Source organism: Triticum urartu, chromosome 2, assembly GCF_003073215.2.
Source record: "Triticum urartu cultivar G1812 chromosome 2, Tu2.1, whole genome shotgun sequence".
Lineage (NCBI taxonomy): Eukaryota > Viridiplantae > Streptophyta > Magnoliopsida > Poales > Poaceae > Triticum > Triticum urartu.
In genome coordinates, this window is record NC_053023.1 from 23,435,458 (window position 1) to 23,448,056 (window position 12,599).

Below are 12,599 nucleotides of genomic sequence, written 5' to 3' on the forward strand. Positions count from 1 at the left end.
ATGGCCATCCACAAGGCTTTGCTTCTTGCAATCCTTGGTTGCATCTGCCTCGGTGGTACTGTCATTTCAGCTCGTGAGCTGAACGATGACTTGTCGATGGTGGCGAAGCATGAGAATTGGATGGTTCAGTATGGCCGTGTGTACAAGGACGTCACCGAGAAGGCGCGCCGGTTCGAGGTTTTCAAAGCCAACGTCGAATTCATTGAAACATTCAATACCCAGAATCACAAGTTCTGGCTCGGCGTCAACCAGTTCGCTGATATCACCAATGATGAGTTCAGGACAACCAACACAAACAAGGGGTTGAAATCAAACTCTGCGAGTTCTTTCTACAGGATTCAGGTATGAGAATTTGAGTTTTGATGCTCTTCCAACAACGATGGACTGGAGGGCTAAGGGGGCTGTCACCCCTATCAAGGATCAAGGCCAGTGTGGTAAGTACACAAAAAATGTGTTGCACTGCATATATGTGTTAATATTTTATTGGATAACACTATAACAACACAATTATTTCTAGGCTGCTGTTGGGCATTTTCTGCCGTTGCCGCGACAGAGGGCATTGTAAAACTGAAAACTGGCAAGTTAATCTCACTATCGGAGCAAGAGTTGGTTGACTGTGATGTTCATGGTGAAGATCAAGGCTGCGAGGGAGGACTCATGGATGATGCCTTCAAATTCATTATCAAGAATGGAGGTCTGACCATGGAGTCCAGCTACCCATATACTGCAGCCGACGGCAAGTGCAAGGCAGGATCCAACAATGCCGCAACCATCAGCGGCTTTGAGGATGTCCCTGCCAATAACGAGGGTGCCCTTATGAAGGCAGTGGCAAACCAACCAGTGTCCGTGGCTGTGGACGGAGGCGACATGACATTCCAGTTCTACTCTGGTGGGGTGATGACCGGCTCCTGCGGTACTGACTTGGACCATGGTATTGCGGCCATTGGATATGGAAAGACTAGTGATGGCACAAGTTATTGGTTGATGAAGAATTCATGGGGCACAACTTGGGGCGAGAATGGGTACTTGAGAATGGAGAAGGACATTGCAGACAAGAAGGGCATGTGTGGTCTGGCCATGGAGCCTTCATACCCCACCAAATAGGAATATCACCAAATGCCACATAATCATACATATGCACAATTCTCAAATAACTAAGGTCCCCATGTCCTATGTATAGTTCATATGTGTCCGTAAGTTGTGTATGATAATGTATCTTATGTCCATACATTGTTATATATACTTTGTAAATTAATACTGTGTGTGATATATTGTACAGTATGTGTAAATTTGATTAAGAATTATGTTGATATATATATTCATGAAGCTTTCAAATGTCTAAAACATTTGAATATCTTAAGAGTAAACTCTAAAGGGTACTTTCATATATATGATTTTTTATACCGTGTCTTTGGATATTTATAGAGATGTAATGTCTTAACTGAAAATTGGAGGCATCCTGCTGGTGATTTATATCACTAGAGAATACTACAAGCACTATTCAAAGGAATCAATCCATTGCAACATGATTATGGAAAAAAATCCAACTTCACAAAATGGCCTAACGCACGACACCTTATGATAAGGTGATAGGCTAGGACAAAGGAGACATGATTATGTTATCATAAATTTGCATACTATGATGTTTATTGAGATCGTAGGTTAATCTTCTTTGTGTCTTTCCATGTATCTGATGAACCGAGACATCTATGAGTTCTTGTTTTATATACATTTAGGCATTAAGTTTCAATTTTCCATGTATCTGATCTAAGGAAAGCATATCTAGTACACCCTCTCTTTTCTGCTTGTGAAAATATCTAGTACACCCTCTGTGTGCATGTGCACGACTAGGCCAGGCTGGATTCATCAGTTGACTGCCAAAGATATCAGCAGAAAAGTGGAAACAGAATGTTTGGATGAATTTTGAATTAGGAAATTAGAACCCTTAGGAGAATTGGTGCGTATATGATCTCCGCAAACAAATATAAATAAATGTTGAGCATCTTAGCATGTTCACAACACTGGTAGAAAAAGGGCCTGTTGTCCCGGTTCGTAAGGGCCTTTAGTCCCGGTTCCTGAACCGGGACTAAAGTGTCGGTACTAATGCCCTGTCCATTTAGTCCCGGTTCAATCCAGAACCAGGACTGATGGGCCTCCACGTGGCCTGTGCGCAGAGCCCAGGCAGAAGACCCTTTGGTCCCGGTTGGTGGTACCAACCGGGACCAATAGGCATCCACGCGTCAGCATTTCTGTGGCTGGGGTTTTTGTTTTTTTTTTGAAAGGGGCGGGGTTTGGGGGTTTTGGGGGGTTAATTTAGGTGTTTCATATATTGTGTTAGCTAGTTATAATTAATAGAGAGAAGTGTCCTCTCTTATGTCCGTGCTTGGTCGACGCTACGTACTATACATACGTATAGAGAGGACTAGACACGCTAGCTAGCTAGTAAGCAAACGAAGGAAACAGAAGATCGTCATGAACATATATGCATACAGAGAGAAGTGATATCGACCACCTCTCCTTCTCCAAGAAATTGGTCGAACAACAAGTTCTCGTATATCTATCCGACACTACCGGCTACATATATACAATAATTATCTCTTACAAATATAATCATACGGACTCATGGTCCACATAGTATTCTCCGTCTTCAGCGATCACGTGGTCAAGAAATAATGCCGCCAATTCCTCTTGAATTGCTCGCATGCGAGCTGGTGCTAGGAGTTCATCCCGCTTCCGAAACATCTAATTTGAAGAAGGGGGTCAATACATATATATATGAATGAATGAAACTCAATACAAATGATGGTAATAAAATAAAATTGTGAATGTTGTTATTTACGTACTTCATATTGTTCGTCAGAGTACCCGCCCCGCTCACAGGTCGTGTGGCGGATGGACTCGCAGACGTAGTATCCACAGAAATCATTCCCTTGTTCCTGCCACAACCACTTTACAAGAAATAGAGGTCAATCAAACTGATAAGAAAGAATGCTAAATGGTATTGATGAAACTAGCGCTTGAATCACTAGGAGATGCGCGGAACATGCTACTATAGTACTTACTTTTGGGTGTCTAAATTCCAGCTCCTTCGGCAGTCTCTGAACTTTTCTGGTGAATTTTCTCCAAACCCTGCCGGACAAAGAAAACAATTACTTGATATCAGGAAATGAACAAAGTTGCTGATATGGTGGATAATGATCGATTTAACTTACTTCTTGAGGATTTCAGTCATGTCCGCATACTCCTGGGGATCTTTTCGTTTAGAGTCCAAGACGGTTACTACTCCCTGCTCAAGCCTAACTCTAGGAGAATATAGTGGAAACTGCACACGCATGCATAACTCATCAATTACATTACTATAACCTGGACTAATATATAAGGGAAACCGAATATGCACAAGACAGTAACACTCACTTGAAGTTGTAAGAAAAGAGTATTATATCTTTGTTTTCATTTTTTTTGAATGATCGTAGCAAGTTGGCCTCGGTATCTCCGGGACGATGTTCAACCTCAGTTGCATCTATGAGATATGTGTTAACGAACCCAATATCACCGATTTGTCTTTTCTTCAATTCGGCAATCTTCATTCTGCATAATATAGTGAGGATAATTATAAATACATGCAATGAAAGAGATGAGCTATATAGAGAGACTTAATGACAGAAGTAGTAGTACTTACGGACAGTAGCAGGTGATCGTTGTTTTATCGAGGGCCAATTGATTGAAAAACTGATAGAACTCCTCAAATGGAATAGGCAACAGTTCAATTCCAACGAGGTCATGCTCCAGTTTAACTCTCGCATACAAAGTACTCCTCCCCCCAGACTCTCTGCAGATTTTCAAGTACCAATCATGTAATCTTCGCATCATTGTTGTTAAAGATTTTTCATCTTTGACGAGAGGCTTCCCGTACTCGTATCTGTGTATCTGCACCTCCATGGGATCATAATGTACATCGTCGGGCAGGTAATCGTCAACATTGCCATAACCGGGCACCATCCTCGGATCGACGATGTCGCTAGGCACCTTGAGGGGGGGGGCACGATTGCTTCGCTTGTTCGCCGAGCTGGGCAATTTTTTCCCAGCTGCTCGTCGTTCTTTCAGCCTTTGATCACTGACTGTACCTCCCGACCGCTCCGCTTCGGCCCATGTCTTTGCAATAATGCGCTCATAGTTGCCTTTCGGCGGAGACTTGGGTGGTTTTGCCAGGGCAGCCAGAGTGCGCTTCACTTTCACCGGATCTACCTTCTCCTCCGGAGGTGGATGTCTCTTTGCTCTCAACCCTTGAAACCAGTCATCCACTTCGGTTCGCGCGATCTTCGCGTTCTCCTCCGGGGTCCTCTCGTATGGTAACTTCTGTGGACTCTTCAGAGAAGGACCGAATCTGTATGTCCTCCCGCCTCTGGTTGTACTTCTAGACGCCGGCCGAGCAGACGAAGCGGTTGTCTTCTTTACTTGCTTACAAGGTGGAGGAGAAGGACTACGAAGCACCGGAGCAGCTGCTGGAGCGGCGGCGGGTCTCTTCTGCCCTTGCTGACGAGGCGGAGAAGGAGGATGCTGGCTGCTCGGGCGCGCTGGCGCAGGCGGAGTGCCGCCACGTGCCGGAGAAGGAGCCGGCCGAGGGCCCTGATCGTCACTCGTCGGAGGAGGAGGCGGTGGAGGAGGCGGAGTGCCCTGACACGCCGGAGGAGGAGGAGTAGCGGAGGCGTCCAGTTCGGAAGGTTGATGAGCTCCTTCCGCCATAGGCATGGAGTCTTCAGAGCAGACCCTAGCCGAGTCTCCCCTTCACCGGTAGGGTGGTCAAGCTGGAGGTCCTCAAATCCCTCCGTTATTTCATCCACCATCACCCTAGCATATCCTTCTGGAATCGGCCAGCAGTGAAAAGTTACGCCGGGTTCAGTAGGATAAACAGAGCCAACAGCCGCCTTGACCTTCAAATTCATCCATTGCGTCATAAGGTGGCAATTTTGAGACTCCGTGATAGCATCCATGAGATAGCTGGCAGGAGCCATCAAGGCATGCTCCGGCTGAAGCAGCTCGGTGGAAGCCACGCTGCTTCTGCGCTGAGATGGCAGGGTTGCTTCGGGGGAAGCTTCGGCAGGACGTTTGCTGCGATTTGCTTCTCGTTCCTCTATCGCGTCTACCCTTGCTTGCAGCGCCTGCATTTAGGTCTGCTGCACTTTTTTCCTCCTCTCATGGGATTTGTAACCGCCTGCGTCCGGAAACCCAACCTTCCACGGAATGGAGCCTGGCGTGCCTCGTGTCCGTCCAGGGTGCTCAGGATTCCCGAGGGCCATTGTGAGCTCATCGTTTTCTCTGTCTGAAAAGAACTTCCCTTGCTGCGCTGCTTCGATATACTGCTTAAGCTTCCTGACTGGTATGTCCATTTGATCGTTCGTCCAAATGCACTTCCCTGTTATAGAGTCCAAGGTTCCGCCAGCCCCGAATAACCAAGTCCGGCAACGGTCTGGCCAGCTAATTGTCTCTGGTTCGATCCCTTTATCAACTAGATCATTGTCAGTCTTGGCCCACTTAGGCGGGCTACGAGGTAGCCACCTGACCCCGTGCGATGGTGAAGCATCTTCTTCGCAGCATTTTGCTTGTTTGTCGTCGACATCTTCTTACTCTTTTCCGATGTCTTGTGGGCCACAAATGCGGGCCAGTGATCTCTGATCTTCTCATATCTGCCCATGAATTCTGGTGTCTCATTATTTTCGACAAACTTATTCAGCTCTTTCTTCCACCTCCTGAATAGTTCTGCCATCCTCTTAAGAGCAAAAGACTTGATTAATTGCTCTTTAACTGGGTTCTCTGGATTATCCTCTGGCGGTAGGGTGAAATTTGACTTCAGCTCAGTCCAAAGATCATTTTTCTGCATATCATTGATATAAGACACCTCAGGGTCTTCTGTAGCCGGCTTAAACCATTGCTGGATGCTTATCGGGATCTTGTCCCTAACCAGAACCCCGCACTGAGCAACAAATGCGCTCTTTGTCCGGAGGGGTTCAATCGGTTGGCCGACGGGCGCGATTGCTATGATCTCAAACTTTTCATCCGAGCTCAACTTTTTCTTCGGGCCTCGTCTCTTTACCGAAGTTGTGCTCGATCCGGAGGGCTAGAAAAAAGAACAAAGACTTAATTAATATGTGTACATACCAAAACAGTGAATGCATCAATCAGCTAGTCAGCACAGGCTTAACTAATATATATACCTGGCCGGACTCGGTTCGATCACCGGAGCCGTCATCACGGTCTCCTTCTTGCACCGGCATTGGGTCACCGGAGCCGTCCTCATGTTCTTCTTCTTGCACCGGCATTAGGTCACCGTAGCCAGCTTCTTCACCCTCTCCTTCCAGACCATTGGTGTCATTGAGAAACAACGAGACGGCATCACTTCCTTCTGCGATTATGTCCCTCAACAATGCTTCTTTTGCTTCGTCTAGGGCGGTGTCCATAGTTTCTACAAATATTTACAACATGGCAATTATTATTCAAAAATGATAGATGGATATATTAGTGCCAAACATAGAACTAGCTACCTAATCATAGTAAGGAATCATATATATTAATTATTGGCCTCGACCCCCCCCCCCACGTGTTGAAGCTATCGGGAGGGGGTATATATCGACAACGACGACACTACATCTATATGTCCCTCGACGACCCTCGTTCCCGATAAAAAAAGAGGAAGAAGAAGAAAAAAAAGAGGAGAAGAAAGAATAGAGGATAAGAACTCCTCTATTCTTTCTTCTCCTCTTTTTTTTTCTTCTTCCTCTTCTTTTTTTATCCTCTTCTTCCTCTCATGTTCGAGAGGATCGCCGAGGGGTCGGAAGGTTGCCTAGTGTCAAAGGATTCAACAAAACCATGTCTTCATCATTAGGCGAAAGTAATAGGTGCATGATGGTACGAAGCTCTCCAAAGTTATTTTGGAACGGAGTCCTAGATAGGATAATTCGCTTTTGGTACAAAGTTTAGCAAGAACCTTCCAAATATCGTTATTTGGAAGGCCTTTGCTGAAATTCATAGAAAAGGCAAATTATCCTATCCGGGACACCATTCCAAAATAACTTTGGAGGACTTCGTCATGCCCTGGTTACTTCCGGCTAATGATGAAGCCATGGATTTCTTCAATACTTTCACACTAGGAAACCTCTCTCGACCCCTCGGTGATCCTCGACCCCTCGAACCCTCGACGACCCTGGAACCCTCGACCCCTAGACGACCCTGAAATAAAAAGAGGAGAAGAAGAAAGGAATATCTAGAGGAGAAGATCGAAGAAAAAAAAAGAGGAGAAGAAGAAAGGAATAGAGGAGAAGAAGAGAAAATAGAATATATTCTATTTTCTCTTCTTCTCCTCTATTCCTTTCTTCTTCTCCTCTTCTTTTTTTTATTTTTCTTATTTATTTTTCCCCTTCTTCCTCTCCTCTTCTTCTCCTTTCTTTCTCTTCTTATTTTCCTTTTTACTCTCCTTCTTTTTCTTCTTCTTCCTTCTTTCTAGCTAGATATATAAAACTTTTCTAAAAATGTAACCTTTGCATATATACATGGAAAAAATTGTTATCGGGGAGGGAATATATTCTATTTTCTCTTCTTCTCCTCTATTCCTTTCTTCTCTCCTCTTCTTTTTTTTCTTTTTCTTATTTATTTTTCCCCTTCTTCCTCCCCTCTTCTTCTCCTTTCTTCCTCTTCTTATTTTCCTTTTTCCTCTCCTTCTTTTTCTTCTTCTTCCTTCTTTCTAGCTAGATATATAAAACTTTTCTAAAAATGTAACTTTTGCATATATACATGGAAAAAATTGTTATCGGGGAGGGAATATATTCTATTTTCTCTTCTTCTCCTCTATTCCTTTCTTCTTCTCCTCTTCTTTTTTTTTTCTTTTTCTTATTTATTTTTCCCCTTCTTCCTCTCCTCTTCTTCTCCTTTCTTCCTCTTCTTATTTTCCTTTTTCCTCTCCTTCTTTTTCTTCTTCTTCCTTCTTTCTAGCTAGATATATAAAACTTTTCTAAAAATGTAACTTTTGCATATATACATGGAAAAAATTGTTATCGGGGAGGGAGTATATCGACCCCCCCCCTCGACCCTCTTTTACTTCTTCTTCCTTCTTCCTATTTTCTTCTCCAACACAAAACACATCTCATCTCATCTCATTTCATCCAAAAATAATTCTTTGCATATGAACATACATACATTTACATTTTTTCTTAAATGTTACATATGAACATTTTCTTAAATGAGCATATGAACATTTTTTTTAATTAATGAGCATATGAACATACATATCAACAAAAAATAGACCTTTTTCTTGGTAACAAAAAAAATGCAAAAACGAGCATTATATATACAGCATATACAGAGCATTATACAGTGAACATACTGAAGGAAATATGCCCTAGAGGCAATAATAAAGATATTATTTATTTCCTTATATCATGATAAATGTTTATTATTCATGCTAGAATTGTATTAACCGGAAACATAATACATGTGTGAATACATAGACAAACAGAGTGTCACTAGTATGCCTCTACTTGACTAGCTCGTTAATCAAAGATGGTTATGTTTCCTAACCATGGACAAAGAGTTGTTATTTGATTAACGGGATCACATCATTAGTTGAATGATCTGATTGACATGACCCATTCCATTAGCTTAGCACCCGATCGTTTAGTATGTTGCTATTGCTTTCTTCATAACTTATACATGTTCCTATGACTATGAGATTATGCAACTCCCGTTTGCCAGAGGAACACTTTGTGTGCTACCAAACGTCACAACGTAACTGGGTGATTATAAAGGAGCTCTACAGGTGTCTCCAAAGGTACATGTTGGGTTGGCGTATTTCGAGATTAGGATTTGTCACTCCGATTGTCGGAGAGGTATCTCTGGGCCCTCTCGGTAATGCACATCACTTAAGCCTTGCAAGCATTGCAACTAATGAGTTAGTTGCGGGATGATGTATTACAGAACGAGTAAAGAGACTTGCCGGTAACGAGATTGAACTAGGTATAGGATACCAACGATCGAATCTCGGGAAAGTAACATACCGATGACAAAGGGAACAACGTATGTTGTTATGCGGTCTGACCGATAAAAGATCTTCGTAGAATATGTAGGAGCCAATATGAGCATCCAGGTTCCGCTATTGGTTATTGACCGGAGACGTGTCTCGATCATGTCTACATTGTTCTCGAACCCGTAGGGTCCGCACGCTTAAGGTTACGATGACAGTTATATTATGAGTTTATGCATTTTGATGTACTGAAGGTTGTTCGGAGTCCCGGATGTGATCACGGACATGACGAGGAGTCTCGAAATGGTCGAGACATAAAGATTGATATATTGGAAGCCTATGTTTGGATAACGGAAGTGTTCCGGGTGAAATCGGGATTTTACCGGAGTACCGGGAGGTTACCGGAACCCCCCGGGAGCTATATGGGCCTAAGTGGGCCTTAGTGGAAAAGAGAAGGAGCAGCCCAAGATGGGCCGCGCGCCCCTCCCCTCCCTTGGTCCGAATAGGACAAGGAGAGGGGGCCGGCCCCCCTCTCTCTTTTCCCCCCTCTGCGAATCCTATTCCAACTAGGATTGGGGGGGGGGGGGAATCCTACTCCCAGAGGGAGTAGGACTCCTCCTGGCGCGCCTCTCCTAGGCCGGCCGCACCCCCCCCCTTGAGCCTTTATATACGGAGACAGGGGCACCCCAGAACAACACAAGTTGATCCACGTGATCATAATCTTAGCCGTGTGCGGTGCCCCCTTCCACCATAGTCCTCGATAATATTGTAGTGGTGCTTAGGCGAAGCCCTGCGACGGTAGTACATCAAGATCGTCACCACGCCGTCGTGCTGACGGAACTCTTCCCCGACACTTTGCTGGATCGGAGTCCGGGGATCGTCATCGAGCTGAACGTGTGCTAGAACTCGGAGGTGTCGTAGTTTCGGTGCTTGATCGGTCGGGCCGTGGAGACGTACGACTACATCAACCAAACGCTTCCGTTGTCGATCTACAAGGGTACGTAGATCACACTCTCCCCTCTCGTTGCTATGCATCACCATGATCTTGCGTGAGCGTAGGAAATTTTTGAAATTACTACGAAACCCAACAGTGGCATCCGAGCCTAGGTTTTATATGTTGATGTTATATGCACAAGTAGAACACAAGTGAGTTGTGGGCGATATAAGTCATACTGCTTACCAGCATGTCATACTTTGGTTCGGCGGTATTGTTGGACGAAGCGGCCCGGTCCGACATTACGCGTACGCTTACGCGAGACCGGTTCTCCCGACGTGCTCTGCACATAGGTGGCTTGCGGGTGACAGTTTCTCCAACTTTAGTTGAACCAAGTGTAGCTACGCCCGGTCCTTGCGAAAGTTAAAACAGCACCAACTTGACAAACTATCGTTGTGGTTTTGATGCGTAGGTAAGATTGGTTCTTGCTTAAGCCCGTAGCAGCTACGTAAAACATGCAACAACAAAGTAGAGGACGTCTAACTTGTTTTTGCAGGGCATGTTGTGATGTGATATGGTCAAGACATGATGCTAAATTTTATTGTATGAGATGATCATGTTTTGTAACCGAGTTATCGGCAACTGGCAGGAGCCATATGGTTGTCGCTTTATTGTATGCAATGCAATCGCGCTGTAATGCTTTACTTTATCACTAAGCGGTAGCGATAGTCGTGGAAGCATAAGATTGGCGAGACGACAACGATGCTACGATGGAGATCAAGGTGTCGCGCCGGTGACGATGGTGATCATGACGGTGCTTTGGAGATGGAGATCACAAGCACAAGATGATGATGGCCATATCATATCACTTATATTGATTGCATGTGATGTTTATCTTTTATGCATCTTATCTTGCTTTGATTGACGGTAGCATTATAAGATGATCTCTCACTAAATTATCAAGAAGTGTTCTCCCTAAGTATGCACCGTTGCGAAAGTTCTTCGTGCTGAGACACCACGTGATGATCGGGTGTGATAGGCTCTACGTTCAAATACAACGGGTGCAAAACAGTTGCACACGCGGAATACTTAGGTTATACTTGACGAGCCAAGCATATACAGATATGGCCTCGGAACACGGAGACTGAAAGGTCGAGCGTGAATCATATAGTAGATATGATCAACATAGTGATGTTCACCAATGAAACTACTCCATCTCACGTGATGATCGGACATGGTTTAGTTGATTTGGATCACGTAATCACTTAGATGATTAGAGGGATGTCTATCTAAGTGCGAGTTCTTAAGTAATATGATTAATTGAACTTAAATTTATCATGAACTTAGTCCTGGTAGTATTTTGCAAATTATGTTGTAGATCAATAGCTCGCGTTGTTGCTTCCCTGTGTTTATTTTGATATGTTCCTATAGAAAATTGTGTTGAAAGATGTTAGTAGCAATGATGCGGATTGGATCCGTGATCTGAGGTTTATCCTCATTGCTGCACAGAAGAATTATGTCCTTGATGCACCGCTAGGTGACTGACCTATTGCAGGAGCAGATGCAGACGTTATGAACGTTTGGCTAGCTCAATATGATGACTACTTGATAGTTTAGTGCACCATGCTTAATGGCTTAGAATCGGGACTTCAAAGATGTTTTGAACGTCATGGAGCATATGAGATGTTCCAGGAGTTGAAATTGATATTTCAAGCAAATACCCGAGTTGAGAGATATGAAGTCTCCAACAAGTTCTATAGCTAAAAGATGGAGGAGAATTGCTCAACTAGTGAGCATGTGCCCAGATTGTCTGAGTACTACAATCGCTTGAATCAAGTGGGAGTTAATCTTCCAGATAAGATAGTGATTGACAGAATTCTCTAGTCACCATCACCAAGTTAGTAGAACTTCGCGATGAACTATGATATGCAAGGGATAACGGAAATGATTCCCAACCTCTTCGTAATGCGGAAATTGACGAAGGTAGAAATCGAGAAAAACATCAAGTGTTGATGGTAGACAAGACCACTGGTTTCAAGAAAAGGGCATAGGGAAGAAGGGGAACTTCAAGAAAAACAGCAAGCAAGTTGCTGCTCAAGTGAAGAAGTCCAAGTCTGTTCCTAAGCCTGAGACTAAGTGTTTCTACTGCAAAGGGACTGGTCACTGGAAGCGGAACTACCCCAAGTGATTGGCAGATAAGAAGGATGGCAAAGTGAACATAAGTATATTTGATATACATGTTATTGATGTGTACTTTACTAGTGTTTATAGCAACCCCTCGGTATTTGATACTAGTTCAGTTGCTAAGATTAGTAACTCGAAACGGGAGTTGCAGAATAAACAGAGACTAGTTAAGGGTGAAGTGACGATGTGTGTTGGAAGTGGTTCCAAGATTGATATGATCATCATCGCACACTCCCTATACTTTCGGGATTAGTGTTGAACCTGAATAAGTGTTATTTGGTATTTGTGTTAAGCATGAATATGATTTGATCATGTTTATTGTAATACGGTTATTCATTTAAGTAAGAGAATAAATTGTTGTTCTGTTTACATGAATAAAACCTTATATAGTTACACACCCAATGAAAATAATTCATTGGATCTCGATCGTAGTGATACACATAATCATAATATTGAAACCAAAAGATGCAA

General features: G+C 43.7%; 1 pseudogene; it reads left to right on the forward strand.

Moving 5' to 3' along the window:
* Positions 1 to 1,104, forward strand: LOC125540770 (annotated as a pseudogene).
* The last annotated feature ends 11,495 nt before the right edge of the window (positions 1,105 to 12,599 follow it).